Below are 15982 nucleotides of genomic sequence, written 5' to 3'. Positions count from 1 at the left end.
TGTTTTTTGATATATAATACATAACTAGCTTGAAAGCCTGTGTAACACACGAGATGATTCAAATAATAAAGTTATAAATAAAGCAAATAAATACATATTGTATATGAAAAAATAATTACATCTATACTTATATCTATACTATGTGTACATAAATTGATTCTATTTATATCAGAAAATAATTTTTTTAAACGAACTTAATAAAAAATAATAATAATTAATAATAATAACGCAAGTGCCAAAACATACCTTAGAACGGTCCATCTATTGGAAATTTGAATCTCAGTATCATATATATAAATGATAGAATTTTGGTTATAAACCAATTTAAAAAAGGACTTTCATATGATAATAGTTCTGAGCTACACCATAAGAATGATTTTTATAATAGGGGCTTATCGACTTTGCCATAATGACAACACATAAAAATAACACGTTAACCTGCTTAATTTTGTGAATGTTTTACTCACTTGAGTATAATTTTGTATGACATGTTTCACACACTACATTTTAATCACCATTAAAAGAAAAGTCAATGCTGACACAAATGTTTCAATTTTGATAAAAGTTAGAAGCATTGATAGGACTGGAGGTAGCATGTCGAAAGTGTTCGCCATTTTTTCTTAAATTTTAATAATTGTGGGAAAAATAGTCAATTAGAAAAATCCCGGATCTTTTCATTATTGCCAAAAATGTTACTGAAAATAAATTCGAAACCCAAATCACGTTTAAAATTCTAACTTTTATTTTTTTGACATTTTCAAGTCAAAACTTTGAACCCGTACAAATTTGATGATAAATCTACTTGTATTCTCAAAATTTTAAAAATACTCACATTACCCATTTTTGACACGTAACAAATTTTGAGCCAAATGTAATTAACTTGTACCACACAATCTATTTACTAACTTTTGAACCGTAACAATCAAATTTAAGTCCCACAAAAAACTTGAAACAATCATTGATAAAAAAAACGAGAAACTGACTATGATAAACTTTATTATATATGAAAGTGAATGGTATATATTATTACCTTTTAACATATATATAGTTTAGTAAATTAACTGAAAAAATAAATTGATAGATTAGTATTTATAATTTATAAGATATTTATTTTTATAAAAATGTATAGTATATATAATAAAATAGAGTTTAAAGAAAAGTGAATAATTTAATCATGTTATAGATATAATTAATATGAATGGAGTGTAAAAATAATCTGAATAATTATTAATCTATGACATAATTATTAGTTTGGAGGGAAAAAAGTTATAAGATTTAACCACAAACTGACACGTGTATATAGTTATTTTACTTTATTAGAATAAGTAGATTATGAACTATCTGCAAAAAGGTGCTTTCAGTTGGGTGGTAGTTCCGTGACTTGTGAATTATTTGAGTGGGGTATCTCTCAAGTTTGATTTCAGTAATGCCAAGAAACACTTCCTTTTTTTCATGAAACATTTCCTTTTTTTTTTCTTTTTTTTTTTCAATTATGTAGTTGGCCGTCTATTTTGTTTGCATTCCATACTTTCTTTTTAAACCTGTCTTTTATGATCGGGTGCTGACATCGTCAATACCGGTCGAATTCACGTCGATTCACGACAATTTTACGCGAGTTTGTTTTCACTACCTTTTTTTAAATATGTTAACGTGTTGTGTTTGGACGTTGACGAGTATTTATTTGTTAATTTACGGTGTCGTAACCTGTTACAGTCCAAATGCATGCTGGCTTGCAATCGCACCGTGCAGTTTTTGTTTTGTTTGTTAAATTGTCGATTTTCGTTGCGTATTTGTTTTTTTTTCCATTTTAAATAACTTAATTTGTTTGGGTGTCGGCGAATTTTAGTTATGGTACCGTAATGAACGTAACCGGTACCATTCGATTCGCGACAACTTGCCACCGCAACATCCGGGTTTTACTAACTGGATAAACGTCATTTTAAATATGTTGCAATATAAACTATACGAGTTTTTTTGAGTGTTTACTAATTTATATTTTTTGGTTTAGTGTGAATACCATAATGAATTCAACTGATACCGATCTAGTTTGTCTCGCTTTGATCATAAGTTGTATGCATATCAATGCTATTTTGGACGTTCACGGCTTTATTTTCTCAATTCAGTATCGCTGCCATTTCGAAGTCACTGTTACCGATCAGATTCACAACTGGTTTTGGGGCTGGATAATCTATCAAATGTTTATTTAGCGTGGAGAAGATAGGTAGACTGAATCTGCAGCGTTGCGGTGGGTTTACAGCTAGTTTAAAATAAAAGTGATGGGATGCCGCTTACCTTTTGTTTCGATGTAATCTGAATACTTTAGTAGATTTATATGGTTTTTAATAATGGGAAATTGAAGTAGTAATTCCCATTAGAGGTGTTAAAAAAAACCAAACCGGTTTGGACCGGTTTTATGCAAATCAAACCAAACCGGTTTCACCCAAGCTGGTTCCCAAACCGACCCAAACCGCCAGTTTCAGGACCGGTTCCCCTTAACATCTACCAAACCGGTTTGAAACCGGTTTTAAACTGGACCGAACCAACCTGGACCATGCCGACCTATCTTGCTTCTAAATTAGTTTATAAACCAAACCGGTTTTGTCCAACCGTTGACCAAACCGATTCGGTTTATAAACCGGTTTGATTTGGGTTTAAAACCGATTTTGTACACCTCTAGTTTCCGAGCATTGTTTGATTTCATTAGGGACCTCCGTTCAAATGGATTAACAAATACGCTAAAGTGGATCGAAGAAAAACGATCCTCGTGTATTGTTGTTGTTGTTGTTGTTATTATTATTATTATGTTGACAAGTTCTTTACGTTAGTGATGGAAAAACATGAATAATACGATAAACCTATAACTATACACGTACCTGTTAGAGTAGAGTGGGTAGCCACGGGAGAGGAGTATGATCCACACAACATGATTATCAGTTTGGTTGAGTTTCCCTTTAAGGTATATTATTATTGTTTTGGTTATAGAGGAGATAATATAAGTCATTATTACTTGTCTTCTGAAAAACCTAGCCTGATGCCACTCTCGGTTATCCTAAAAAGGTGCTTGTTTTCAAAAGAGAAAAAGGCTAATAATGATCCAATATCTCATGGCAGAGATATTGGTCATAATACCAACACTTTGAAGTACAACTAGCTTATATATCAACTTATATATCTTGGTATATTCTTCTTAATTTATCGCATACTTTTGTTAGTGAAGGTTTTGTTTTTTGTTTTTTCTTTTTTTTTTTTCATTTCTTAGTGCTTTATTTAACTTGGAGGGTCAACCTTTGTTTCCTTTACATTACAATTACAATTCCTCTCTCTAATCTTAATTTTCTAATAAACAGAAATAATGATGTTTAGGTCTCCTAATCACATTCAATCGTAGCCTAATTTTCCCTTCTAATTCTCTAATCTCTTATCTCATTCATCCTAAATATCTACGACTCCATGAATCATGAGTCAAAACCGTCTTGACAAAAGGGTTATAATTTAGAGAATTACGAGGAAAAGTGTGAACCTTAATATATTCATTTTATCATTTGTTTATTTCATATAGCTCTAGAACCATGTAATATACAAGATATGTCCATGTTTAAATTAATAAAAATGAATTATTTGAAACAAAAAAAAGATACAAACTAGAAGGGTTAATAAAAAATGTTGATTATGTTTATAGCCATAAGAAAGTTGAGTATTACTTACTTGTACAAATGTTGTATATAAAGAGATTTTCTCAAATATGTTAAATTGAGATTATAGACTTCTATTTGTTTTCACTATATTTTTCATTTCAGCAGACTCGACTGGTTTTCTCAAATGCTACACTTTTGCTTCAAAATCTTTATTAGCAATGGCTACATAAGGAGAAACCATCCCTCGCACTCAATAAATCAAGGGCAAACATGTTGGACTCGTTATGCCCAAGACACATATTTTTATTGATGTGGCTAGTACGTCATGATCCAAGTCGGGTCATACCAATAACAAGCTAGACAAACACCAACAATATTTGTTTATATATGATATGATCATTACAAATAAATATTAACACTTGAGTTATTTAGAAAGGGGTTTCTAAATACAATGTACTTGTGTAGTAAATAAATCATATGGATGATTTATATTTGAGAGAACTTTACATAGTGTTATTTAAGCTGGTTAAATAACAATATGTAAACCAAATTACCAAACATGTCACCTATATGTCTTATAACATAAATGGAATGTTATAAAAATAACAATAATAATAAAAACAAGAAAGGAAAGAAGAAGGGGCCGCCCCCCCTCTCTTTCTCTTCATTATTTTATTATTAATTTTGAGATATTGGGTTCATGCAACTAATTTCATTGGTGGAATTGGGTGGTGGATATTTGAAAGAGTATTTCATATCTTTCTTGCTTTTCTCTTCATTTTGAATATAACAACACAAGTAACAAGCTAGAAAAAAAAATCCTCTCATCTTTTTCTCTCTTGAAAGGGTTAAGAGTAAGAACACAAGAATAGAGGATAAATCCTCTACTCACTCTCTCTTCCTTCCTTTCTTTGGATTCGGCCAAGAGCAAGGGTAACAAGGAGGTGATATTAAGTGTAAATCCTAGCTAGATAAGGGTGTTTGTTGGAAGCTTGGGGTATGCAAGCTTGAGGAGCATCTCCATTGAAGCTCTAGCCTTTCTTTCATCATCTCCTTCAACTGGTTTGATTTTCTTGAAAGGTAGCTTTAACATGCATGTACTTTTAGTGACATGCATGTGTTTGATAATATGTATTTCGTATTTGGATCTGGGCTTGGGTTTTGCATGTGTAAAATAGGTTTTATACATATCAAATTAACAAGATTTAAAACTAATTTCTGCTGTGTTTTTGGTAAAATAGGGATTTTATCACTTTGATAATCTTGTTAAAACCCAACAATGGCATCAAGAGCCGCTTATACGGATGCATGCTTCATTAGACCCAAAAAATTTTCGGGTTTATGGTGGGGTTTTACCATATGGCCGAAAATTTTGGGGTTTTGGTTACCCCATGGTTTTTCAAGGTTATACTTTACATGCATGTGGTAATCTTGAAAAACTAAGTCATTTGGATGATTGATTGTGTTGTTTGGACACAACCCGGAACTTTCGGTTTTGTCAAGTTTGGCCGAAAGTTTTAGGGAAAGGGGAACCATCTTTGGGTCATTGTGTTATTACATATTTGGATGTGTAATAGATGTTCATAACCTGGTCATGGCCTTGTGTTTGGTTGAATGTTTGTGTTGTGTTATTTATTCATTCAATATGGTTGTAATTTATTTGGGTTATGTAATCTATTTATTCATTTCAATTGGTTTGTAATAATAAGTAGATTAGATGCATTTCTTTTACTAGAGAAAAATGTATTAGGATATATTTTTGTAAAAGAAGATGCAAAGGAAGAGAGCCCAAATAAAATGGATGGAGACGACAACACGGGGGTAAACACTTGGAGCATTTGGATGCGGGATCAAGTGGGAGTTCACCGACACAAGCTCGTGTCCTTTTGAGTCCCTTAAGAGAGACTTTTTGACACACTCGTCTTCGGTCAACAAGTGTGGTCAACATTAGGAGGCTATGATTATGAACTTGTGATTGTGTATGTTTTATGCATGCATGGTTGATTTACTTTTGCTTGTGTTATTGCAATGTGGTTTGCTAAACAACTTAAAATCAACAACTAGCATAAAATTGATTTCTTAGAAATCGTTAGGTAATAAAAAATTGGTTTTATTAAAGACTAACGATTTCATAATAAAATGGGTTTTATTAATAGAAACTTTGAAAATGGGTTTTTCAACTAAGTACCATACATTTGAATGCATGCAAATGAAAGGTACATAAAAAGTTTTCCAATCTAGAATTTTGAAAACTAAAATCCCTTTTATAAAATAAGTTGAACACCATCCTTTTATACGACACTCGAATCACTTGGGAACTCGGTGTGGGATAAAGGTCACCTAACCGCATTAGAGGAAACTTGTGAGTTGAAGTGGGTTTGCCATATTTGTGGGATAAAGGTCACCTAACCACTTGTATGTGTAAATTCACATGTTTGTTTAAGTAGGACAACTTAAATTGGAAACCATGTCTATAGGGTCACCGAAGCATGGCGTACAATGGTGTTGATGGGATTAAACATGCCAACTAAGCATGAGATGCTTAACCGATCCCATAAAACTAGAAGTTGCAAAGGGTTGCAATCGTCAAATGTTGACTACCTTGTTAATTTAAATAGTGGGATAAAGGTCGCCGAACTACTATTTGAATGTAACGTTGGGTTCTAGATTTTATCATTAATTGTCTTAGAGACATAAAAGGGTATTAACGATTAAAATAATTGATATCGAAAATACTAAAATTGAGCTTTGTTATATTTGTAGATGGCCGCAATCAACAATCCACCTAACGTTATTATTCCACCCGTTAATAACCTATTACTAAGATCTATTCTTGATAAGGATCGTCTAAACTATACCAACTTTATGGATTGGTATCGAAACTTGAGAATCGTTCTCAAGCAAGAAAAGAAATACTATGTATTAGAAGATCCAATTCCCGATGAACCTAGCATTGACGATGCCGAAGACCATAACAATTGGGTTAAGCACAATGAGGATTCGGTGAAAGTTTCTTGCCTCATGTTGGGAACTATGATTCCCGAGATTCAAAAGGATTTTGAACTTCATGGGGCATACGACATGATCACCCAACTTAAGGAAATGTTCCTTACACAAGTTAGGGTGAAATGCTTCAAAACGGTTCGAGCGCTTCATGCATGTCGTATGGAGGAAACCCAATCGGTCTCATTTTAAGTACTTAAGATGAAAAGCCACATTGATCGTCTCGAGCGCCTTAATTGTCGCGTCTCAAACGAGTTAGCCACAGATTTGATCCTAAATGGCTTAACTAAAAGGTTTGAGACATTTGTTATGAATTATAACATGAATGGATGGGACAAGAGCATTGGTGAGCTTCATGCAATGCTTAAGACGGCCGAGACGGGAATGGGTAAAAAGGTTTTACCCGTTCTAACGATCAATGAGGGAGGCAACAAGAAGAGGCATCACCCGGAACCCAAGGCAAAGGTTGCCAAAGGTAAGGGACAAGTCAAGGGCAAGTCAAGGGAAAAGCAAAAGTGGAACCACCCAAACCGAAGAAGCCAAAGGTTAGCTCGGAGGATCCATGCTTTGGATGTGGTGAGATAGGGCATTGGATGAGGAATTGTCCAACCCGTCTCAAAGAGTTGAAAGCTAAGAGGGATGCGGGGCAAACCTCGGGTACAACTTTCATGATTCATATTGATCTTAATCTTATTTCCTCTAACACATGGGTATTGGATACCGGATGTGGAACTCATATTTGCAATTCATTGCAGGGGTTCAAGGGAAATGAAAGATTCAAGAAAGGAGATATTAGTCTCTTCATGGGCAATGGAGCAAAGGTTGTTGTCAAAGCCCGAGGAGACTATACATTGAAGCTTCCAAATGGTTTGGAAGTTATTTTGAAAGATGTTTTGTATGCTCCTAATTTGACTAGGAACATTATCTCCGTTTCTTTGTTAAGACAATATGGTTATGATTTTAAGTTTATGGATAATGGTATTTGTGTTTTCATGAATAATGTCCTTTATTTTAAAGCAATGCCGTCTAATGGCATTTATGAATTAGTTCATGATAACACATCCTTTGATAACATGTTGTACCAATCAAGCACCAAGAAACTCAAAATATATTTGAGTAAGACTTATCTTTGGCATTGTCGCCTTGGTCACATAAACAAAGACCGCATACATACACTTCAAAAGAATGGTCTTTTGGAATCAAGTGAAGATGATTCATTTGATAAGTGTGAGTCTTGTTTACTAGGGAATGACCGAGGACCGGACCCCTTTAGTGGGACAAACGAAGGGGCAAAAGACTTGTTAGGTATCATACATTCGGATGTATGTGGTCCTTTTAAGACAATGACAAGGAATGGTGAAAGATACTTTATTACTTTTATCGACGATTATAGTTGTTATGGGTATGTGTACTTGTTAAGACACAAAGATGAAGCATTTGAAATGTTCAAAGTCTTCCAAAATGAAGTACAAAATCAACTCGACAAAACTATCAAAGTACTTCGTTCGGATAGAGGAGGTTAATACCTAAGTGATGCTTTCCAAGATCATCTTAGGAGTTGTGGGATCATCTCACAACTTACTCCACCCGGAACACCACAACATAATGGTGTGTCCGAGAGGAGGAATCGAACTCTATTGGATATGGTTCGATCTATGATGGCTAGAAGCACATTGCCTCTATCATTTTGGGGTTTCGCTTTGCTCTCCGCGGCCCGTATTCTAAATATGGCCCCAACCAAGAAAGTGGACAAAACACCTTATAAAATATGGAATGGAAGGGTTCCATCATTATCATATTTAAAGGTATGGGGTTGTGAGGCTTATGTCAAGAACAACACCCAAAACAAACTTGAAAGTCGATCCACTAAGTTTATCTTTGTAGGATATCCCAAGGACTCTATGGGATATTATTTCTACAACCCAATCGAGCAAAAGGTATTTGTTGCTCGAAAGGCCGAGTTCATGGAAACTAAGTTCCTTATGGAAGGTACTAGTAGAACGGTGGAACTCGAGGAGGATCGAGAACCACAAGCCGATACAAGTTTGGTTGACACTAGCAATCAACAAGAGGTTGTTGAGAATGATCAAATGATTGATCCAGACACACAAAACGTTCGCAAATCTGGTAGGATTAGTCATCCACCCGAAAGATATGGATTTTTCATGGATGGGTGCTATGTGGTAGATTCGGATGAACCCACCACATACCGTGATGCAATGTCACAATCCGATTGTGACAAATGGCTAGAAGCCATGAACGTTGAGATGCAATCCATGCATGACAACCAAGTATGGGATTTGGTTGTACCACCTCTTAATTCCAAACCGATTGGAAGTAAGTGGGTTTTCAAGAAGAAAACTAATATGCATGGAAACTTGGATACTTATAAAGCTAGACTTGTAGCAAAAGGTTTCACTCAAACTCAAGGGGTTGATTATGATGAAACTTTTTCTCCCGTAGCAATGCTAAAGTCTATTAGGATATTGTTTGCCATAGCCGCATATTATGACTATGAGATATGGCAAATGGATGCCAAAACCGCTTTCCTAAATGGGCATCTTGAGGAAGATGTCTATATGGTACAACCCGAAGGTTTTGTCAATCCACAACATCCTAACAAAGTATGCAAGTTAAAGAAATCAATCTATGGATTGAAACAAGCATCTAGAAGTTGGAATCACCGATTTGATGAAGAAGTTAAGAAATTTGGATTCATCAAGAATGGTGATGAAGCTTGTGTGTAAAAGAAAGCTAGTGGGAGCATCATTACCTTCTTAGTATTGTATATTGATGACATACTACTATTTGGGAATGACATTCCAATCATGGAAGGGGTAAAAGCATGGCTTGGAAGTTGTTTTTCTATCAAGGATCTTGGTGAAGCCGTCTATATTTTGGGAATAAAGATCTATAGGGATAGATCAAGGCGGTTGATAGGTTTAAACCAAAGTGCATACATTGACAAAATCTTGAAGAGGTTCAAGATGGAGAACTCTAAGAAAGGTTTGGTACCTATTCAAAGAGGAACGATATTGAGTAGTTCTCAATGTCCAAGCTCAAAGGATGATCAAGAGAAAATGAATGGAATCCCATACGCATCGGCTATTGGATCCATCATGTATGCAATGGTATGCACTAGACCGGATGTGTCATGCGCTTTAAGCATGACAACTAGATTCCAACATAATCCGGGAAGTAGCCATTGGATGGTGGTTAAGAGTATATTGAAATACCTTAGAAGGACTAAGGATATGTTTCTAATATACGGTTCGGGTGAGGAGGAACTCGTTGTAAAGGGTTACACGGATTTGAGTTTCCAAACCGATCGAGATGATTCTAGATCACAATCGGGATATGTTTTCCTTATGAATGGTGGGGCAATCTCTTGGAAGAGCTCAAAGCAAGACGTGGTAGCATTATCCACCACGGAATCGGAATACATCGCCGCCTCATTGGCAGCTCAAGAAGCTGCGTGGATTAGAAAATTCATTGCCGACCTAGGGGTAGTCCATACCATTCAGGACCCTCTAGAGATCTTTTGTGACAACGAAGGTGCGATTGATCAAATCAAGGAACCTCGTGCTCATCAAAAGATGAGGCACATTGAGCGGAGGTTCAACTACATAAGGGATGAAGTTGAAAAGGGAAAGATATGTATTCGCAAAGTTCACACCGATCAAAACATTGCGGATCCACTCACGAAGCTCCTTGAAAGGCCAAAGCATGAGGGTCATACTTGTGCCTTAGGACTTCGATATTCTAGTTATTGGATATGATCAAATTTTGTATTTGGATATCGGAACAATTGTTATTTTGACTCATTCATATGATTATGGTTTATGATTGTGACATTTTGAGTTATGTTCCATTTTAGCATGTTTAAATCCGTGAATAAGTTACTTATTCTAAATGTCCGTAGTCGCTCATATTTGTGGGAACAAATATGAAGGTAAGACTATTATGAACTTGTATTGGTGGATATTCATGGGATATGAATATAGAGCAAGGGTTGCTGCCAAGGTTCATAGATATTTATGGGTTATTAATATTGGACTGACCCGCTCTCAAATGTTACTACATGGAATCCTTGTGATTGATCATAAGTAAATTTGAGTAAAGGCGAATATCATAGTATCCTCCGACCTGAGATACATATTGGGTCTTGATATTCACCAAGTATTATACTTTGACTTAGTTCTTCGCTGCTTTGAAACATGACAGTACATAAGGCTAAGATCAGGTCTGGTACAAGGTGATTGTGAGAGACGTATGTAGTCAAGAGGGGATTTGTCCCTCTTATTCGTTGAGAGTGAGATCTCTAATGCCTGAAAAGTTAAATCAACAGAGAATGATCACTCTGTGTCTCTGGATTTGACATGACATCTATGGCAAAAGGATAAATGATAGATGTACCTAAATCATTTCAAGTAAGGGACTTGAAGGGGATGATGTTATTGAATGGCACTTCGTCATGCGTATTAGGGGTAGTAAACCGTACTTAGGCAGTATTTGCTACTTGCATCAATTTTCTATGTATCTTGTGCAAGTGGGAGATTGTTGGACTCGTTACGCCCAAGACACATATTTTTATTAATGTGGCTAGTACGTCATGATCCAAGTCGGGTCATACCCAATAACAAGCTAGACAAACACCAACAATATTTGTTTATATATGATATGATCATTACAAATAAATATTAACACTTGAGTTATTTAGAAAGGGGTTTCTAAATACAATGTACTTGTGTAGTAAATAAATCATATGGATGATTTATATTTGAGAGAACTTTACATAGTGTTATTTAAGCTGGTTAAATAACAATATGTAAACCAAATTACCAAACATGTCACCTATATGTTTTATAACATAAATGGAATGTTATAAAAATAACAATAATAATAAAAACAAGAAAGGATAGAAGAAGGGGCCGCCTCCCCCCCCCCCCCCTCTCTTTCTCTTTATTATTTTATTATTAATTTTGAGATAGTGGGTTCATGCAACTAATTTCATTGGTGGAATTGGGTGGTGGATATTTGAAAGAGTATTTCATATCTTTCTTGCTTTTCTCTTCATTTTGAATATAACAACACAAGTAACAAGCTAGAAAAAAAAATCCTCTCATCTTTTTCTCTCTTGAAAGGGTCAAGAGTAAGAACACAAGAATAGAGGATAAATCCTCTACTCACTCTCTCTTCCTTCCCCTCTTTGGATTCGGCCAAGAGCAAGGGTAACAAGGAGGTGATATCAAGTGTAAATCCTAGCTAGATAAGGGTGTTTGTTGAAAGCTTGGGGTATGCAAGCTTGAGGAGCATCTCCATTGAAGCTCTAGCCTTTCTTTCATCATCTCCTTCAACCGGTTTGATTTTCTTGAAAGGTAGCTTTAACATGCATGTATTTTTAGTGACATGCATGTGTGTGATATTATGTATTTCGTATTTGGATCCGGGCTTGGGTTTTGCATGTGTAAAATAGGTTTTATACATATCAAATTAACAAGATTTAAAACTAATTTCCGCTGCGTTTTTGGTAAAATAGGGATTTTATCACTTTGATAATCTTTTTAAAACCCAACAAAACAAATTAGCAGCTTGTACTCGTACGAAACCATCAAATCCTCAATAATCATCATGGATTTCATAATATCCCCGGATCGTAACGTGTGTACAACTCTCATTCATTTAACTTTGATCTTAAAGTAAGATTTGAATTCAAGCTGCAGGTTCATTTGCATTTGATCATGGGAAAGAAAGGAATCCATGATTAGAATATTAATTGAACAAATGTGTATAAACCAACTAGTATTTTGTATTGTTTTTGTTACCGTGGAGATCATATAAGTCACTATTACTTGTCTTCTGAAGAACCTAACTTGATCGAGTCGAGTCTAATCTAATCGAGTCGAGTCGAGTATAATCGATTCGATTCTAGCATCCCCTGGAACACGATTCATACTTATTTTCATGTCCCTTTTGTTATACTCGTTTTCTTTTATCCCCAAGGCCTGTTTTACCATTATAACGAGTTTTGGGCTATAAAATCTTCGTCTACTAGATTTTAAATGACCCAAACGGTATCCGGTTGGCTCCGGCTCACGTCCGTTACCCCGTTTGTTACAAAGTTTATGTTTTTCCTACTTAATATAAACCGATCTAGCACCCTATCGACTTTCATGGCAATCTAACATCAAATATGTAACCTTTTATACCTTATTGGATTCGGTTCGATTTAGGCCCGGGTTCCGTTCGATCATGGTTCGAATTAGGGTGACAATCTTGGTATGTTTCTTATTATTTGATGAATATTGAATCACGAAAACACCTTGGTTTCTCTTGGATCTCGGATCTGAATGAGAGAAGGGAGTGTTTGTGTGTGTTTTTTGTGTGGGGGCAAGATGGTGGATATGAGAGAGTTAGGGTTTTAGGAGGGGTAAGGAGCTTAAATACTTCAAGCCCATGGGCCTTAGGCCCATAAATCTCCAAGTCTATGTATTATTTCTAAGCCTACCACCAAATTCCATTATTATTTAATATAATTAAATAACAACACGCATTTAAATAACAAAACTTCCTTTATTTATTATTTTCAAAAAATGGATGTTAAAGGGTCACTGTGCGTGGGGCTCTCCCAAATAGTATTATCCATACGAGCCTTTGTTTCACTCCCCGAGTTAATGATTTTGTAATTTAATGTGGGACAAAAACATGGTAGAAAATAGCTCTTGATAAACATCACACCACAAGTAAAACAGCTCACAACATGTATTCAGCTCAAAAAGTTCAAGTAAAAAGGGCAGCACGAAACTCACCTCATTCCGTATGCAATATGTGTTAATGAAAGATAATCTATGAGCTTGAAACTACGCTAGGAACCACCAAGCACGCCTAGTATATATATATTAATCAACAATAAGTTATTGGACAACTATGTAAAATTCGTTATGGGTAGTGTACTAGTTAATTCTAAGTGCCGGCCAATGTGTATGGTTCCGGTGAATAAAGTTTCTTTTTATGAGAGATTTACACTTAAATAATTTTATAATATTGGTGTTGTGTGTTTAAGTATTGTAGTTCAACTTTTGAGAGTTTTAGTTACCTCGGTTCACTTGTCGGGCTTCGATAAAGTTTCCATTTTTGGAAAGTTCGGACTTTCGGTTAGGTTTTGGGTTACGTATGACAATAGATGTTATATATTTATTAATATCAAAGGTTTAATGATTTTGGTTCAAAACAAGCGTCATAGGGTTACAAGAGTTAACAACATCGATTATCACTGGTGTTGTCGGGTTTTAACAATATGTCTTGAAAATATAGTTCATACAAAGAAATTAATACCTTATAACTAAAAACTTCAAATCTCCATAAACATATGTATTATAAAAATGATTTATTTTAAGGCATGTTATTTCAGTAAGTTTAGTGTTGTACAAGTTTAGTCCCCGTGCTTTCGTTTAGCGTTTGTTCGGCAAAAATCGGGTTAAAAGCTTACTTAATTTTTGTAAACTAAGTAAACACTCAAGTTATGGTCTTATTAACTTAAAATTACTATTGAAAATTTCGAATCTTCATATTTTTGTATATTTAAATATGCGTGTCCGATTTATGTCGGTTCAATCGTAACTCGCGTTTAAACGACCATTCTTGACAAGGGAGGTGTTGTATCTATCAAAAATGCTCATACCATTATCATAAAGTGTTTTAAATATAATTTTCTTGAAAAATATCTATTTTATATTTTGGAATCATTTAGTCTGTAAAAGTCGGCCCGTTCGTCGGTTTTAAAGAAACAATACTTTTAAACTTGTGAGCGGGCCCTTTTCTAAATCTTCTTACCCTTAAAACTTTTATAACTTATTTATGGCCATATTAACTCAAAGTTTATGTTCTAAAACTATATTCTTGTATTTTCAGTTTTTAAGAATCAATCAGTTTTTCTTTTGTTCCAAAAATGCCCTTAGTCACATTTATTGATCTAAATCCAGTTTTTCACCCGAAAACAGTTTTGGGACTGTTGTAAATACTTATTAATGACTTATTAAAAGTTTTATATTAATGTTAGGATACTGGGGACCCAAACAGTGGCTTCGGTTCGGTTTGGGCCCGTTAGTACCTTTATGTTGTATTTTTAACAAAACTCATTTCTGGTTATCAAACATGTTCGGACTTGTTATAGTACATAAAAATAAGTTGACTTAATTAATTAATGGGTTTTAAAAAGATGATTTAAGGCTGTTGTTACAGTAGGGGTCCGGTTTTGGCCTGTTCGGGTTCCTAGTTCGGTTTTCAAACGAAGACTTGTGTAAAATGGTTTCGGGTCAGATTATATACCATCAATATATTATATTTAATGCTGGAAAAAGATGCTATATTATTACTTTGGTTGCATGGCTTATTTCTTATCAAACGGGTCACCAAAAATGTCATGAAATGTCAACCTGTTTTGACCTATTTTAATCATTTTCTTTTTTTAGCTTGACCCATTCTGACCCATTATATACATTTTATTACAACCCATTCAACCCATGGGTCACATTTGCCACCCCTACTTGGGAGGATTGGTGTCGATTTATTGTATAACAGGCAGTGATTTCAATACTTGTGTCTTTCTTGTTATTTTGGTGGCACTTTTATTTTTATTTCAGTGTTTGTGGTTGTAACGATGTTTGTAGCGTCTTGCTAGTTTGATTAATAAAAAATTTTGTTGGTCGTTCAAAAAAAAAAGTTGCAGGAGATTTCTTAGGGTGAAAGAGCAATGCATGAAAATTGATTGGGTCAGCAGGAGGTTTGATCGAATGTTAATGATGAAGAGTCTGTTCATCCATTTTGATAGGGCAGAGGAGGATAAATATAACTAGGGATAAATAATAGGAATATAAAATGAAATTCTAGATTTTCCATCTATAAAAGAAATTGATTATATCTTAATGAATTCTTATAAAATTCAAACAAGTTAAATGGTGTTTATATATATTGCAGGTAATATATAACATGTCATGAATCTTGTTAATCGGTTCTTGCTTTGTTTTTTGTTCGGTGACTAGAGAAAGATTGTTTGACGTTTGGGTTAAGTATTTTGGATACTCGATAGATCAAATAATTATTGCATGGTTTGCATAATTTTTAGAGTTACCGGGTTCAGGTTTGTTTGGGTTAAACGAGCCCTGGTTTCGCCTGGTTTAGTTGGTCTGCACCAATGTTTTCAGATAAAGAGTTATTGTTGGGCCTATCCTAATTCTACCTGGTTCTACGAAGTCATTGGGACGAGCCTATTAACTATGATCTTGGTTCGGGCCAAGCTCATCGACGTGCGATTCGCTTCAACTATTTGACCAACATCTCACTCA

This window comes from Bidens hawaiensis, unplaced genomic scaffold, assembly GCF_021521415.1.
Source record: "Bidens hawaiensis isolate Kalapana, Puna unplaced genomic scaffold, B.hawaiensis_p1.1 tig00034747_1, whole genome shotgun sequence".
In the NCBI taxonomy this organism is placed as follows: Eukaryota; Viridiplantae; Streptophyta; class Magnoliopsida; order Asterales; family Asteraceae; genus Bidens; species Bidens hawaiensis.
The sequence above is the reverse complement of the archived record's forward strand: the minus strand, read 5'-3'. Positions refer to the sequence as shown.